The sequence below is a fragment of the Furipterus horrens genome, unplaced genomic scaffold, assembly GCF_987537825.1.
Source record: "Furipterus horrens unplaced genomic scaffold, mFurHor1.1.pri manual_scaffold_4, whole genome shotgun sequence".
NCBI lineage: Eukaryota > Metazoa > Chordata > Mammalia > Chiroptera > Furipteridae > Furipterus > Furipterus horrens.
The window spans coordinates 163571886-163574466 of NW_028327174.1; the positions used below are offsets into that span (position 1 = coordinate 163571886).

Genomic DNA, 2581 nt, shown 5'->3' on the forward strand with positions numbered 1-2581 from the left:
GAGGGCTGGCTGTGAAGCCAGACAAATGGGTATTGGATTTTGTCTTTAGCTTTATCTCTGTGACCTTGTAAACATCATTTAAGCTTTTGTCTCAATTTCTTTCCCTGAAAAGTGGGAATAAAAAAAGTTATCCAGAGTTGTATTGAAGATTAAGTGAGTTAATGCATTCAATGTATGAGTTTACAACACTATAATGGGCTTACAACAAAGTGCTCAATAAAAATTAGCCATTATCAATCAGTCACATGTGGAAGACCCATGAACAAAACTTAAAATAATATGGAAGACCTGTGTATGCATTCCAAAGTATCAAATATAAAAATTGAGGAAAAATGCATATTAATAAGTACTTATAAAATAATGTGAATTTGCCTGGAAAAAACACAAAATATGCATCTAAGAGGTAAGAGGTGAAGAAAGAAGAATAGAGAAGAAAAGCATTGGAAAATCACAAAAGTTAGGAAGAAAGGTTACATGAAGTTATATATTAAAGCAGGGCAGATTTCGGGCTTAACTCCCAGATTCTTAACTGGACAGATGTCCCCTGAGTCTGGATCAGATTATTTCTTGGATCAGAAAATATTCACATTCCATTAACTGTAGTCTGCAACTTCAATGCCCTTGTCCTAAAAAAAAATTTTTTTTTTAAATTTTCTTCTCAGTCAAGTAGACTTAAAAATTATAATTTATAATATTTATGAACATATACTTAATATTGTCATGTTGTATTATATATTTTATTGTATTCCACTATATTATTTGTAATTTTAGATGACATACTGGAATCACTTACTATGCCTGCCACTTAATAGATGTTATCTAATTTAATTCTCACAACAAACTGCCAAAATTATAGCTCTGTCCTGCCCCTCGCCATATTTTACTAGCTAAGACTTGTAGCTGAGGTAACTGAGACTTAAAAAAAGTAACCTAAACTAGACGTACTGAAGATAAGCGGCATGGTACTGAATATATATGATGTTTTAAATTGGATCTAGCTTTATTAGAATTCAGTTATATTTCAAAATGTTCATGAATGGAAAGATTCTTACGTAAACACATTTGAAAGTAGTTTGTCCCTGTACTTTATTTAACAGGAAGCCTGAAATTTTTCAGCACAGTTCCTAGCCTCTGCTGCTGCGTGACCTCAGGCATATGGCTCTCTCAGTGCCTGTTTTATCCTCAATAAAATTACTCAATATCCCTATTCTTGCTGATTCCAGGTTCTGTTCTGAGAATAAAACAAAATAATGTAAGTGAAAGTCATTTGATACACCCACCTGCATTTAAAAAATCGAAATTTCCTGAGTTCTGTCTTTTCTAAACCTTTAAGGTAACAGGGGACATATGGAGATAGGGAATTACTCAGCCCTGGCCGAATTCTTTCTGGTGAGACTTTCCCAATACCCAGAGCTCCAGCTTTCTGTTTATGCTGTCTCATCATGCATGTGATAACCCTCCTGAGAAATAGCCTCTTCACCATCATCAGTATCCTGGATTCTCACCTTCACACCCCCATGCATTTCTTCCTTGAGAACCTCTCATCCTTGGACATCTGTTACACATCATTGTCCATTCCCCCAGCGCTCATCATATTTAGGCCTCAGAGAAAATCCATCTGCTTCATTGGCTGTGCTCCACAGATGGTTCTCTCTTGGTTTGGGCTCCAATGAGTGTATCCTCCTGGCTGTGATGGTCTATGACTGGTATGTGGCTATATGCAACCCACTGAGGTACCCCTTCACCATGAACAGAGTGCTTTATGTGCACATGGCTGCATGGTCTTGGATCATAAGCTGTCTAAACTCCTTAGCGCAAACTGTCCTGAACATGGTATTGCCTTTCTGTGAGAATAACATCATTGACCATCTTACCTGTGAGATTCCGACTCTTCTTAAACTCATATGTGTAGGTACCTCTGCAAATGTGCTTATCATGACAGTGGCAAGTACAGTATTGTTTTATGAATGATTCCTCTACTGTTGATTTTCATCTCTTATTTCATTCTCTCTTCCATCCTAAGAATTAATTCTGCTGAAAGGAGAAAAAAAGCCTTTTCTACCTGTTCAGCCCACCTGACTGTGGTCATCTTATTCTATGAGTCTGCCCTTTCTATATACATAAAGCCCAAGTCAAAGGACACAAAAGCACCTGATGAAATCATTGGACTGTTTCATGGAGTGGTAACCCCAATGTTGAAGCCTATCATCTACAGTCTGAGGAATAAAGAGGTAAAAGAAGCAGTGAAGAAAGTCCTGAGCACAGACCTGCATTTATTGAAACTGTGAAAGGTAGCCCTGGCTGCTGTGGCTCAGTGGATTGAGCTTTGGCCTGAGAACCAAGTGTCACTGGTTCGATTCCCAGTCAGGGCACATGACTAGATTGCATGTCAGGTCCCCAGTTGGGGGCGCAAGTGAGAGGCAACCACACAGTGATGTTTCTCTCCTTCTCTTTCTCCTTTCCCCTCTCTAAATAAATAAATTTAAAAAAACAAATAAATTATTTTTTAAAAAAAGAAAAGAAGCTGTGAAAGGACTTGGGACATGTGATATCCTCAGTATGGGATCAGATCAAACCTTTT

General features: G+C 37.7%; 1 pseudogene; it reads left to right on the top strand.

Annotated features, from left to right (window-relative positions):
* The first annotated feature begins 1347 nt into the window (after window positions 1-1347).
* LOC150013207 (olfactory receptor 13D1-like) lies at window positions 1348-2288 on the top strand (annotated as a pseudogene).
* Window positions 2289-2581: the final 293 nt, after the last annotated feature.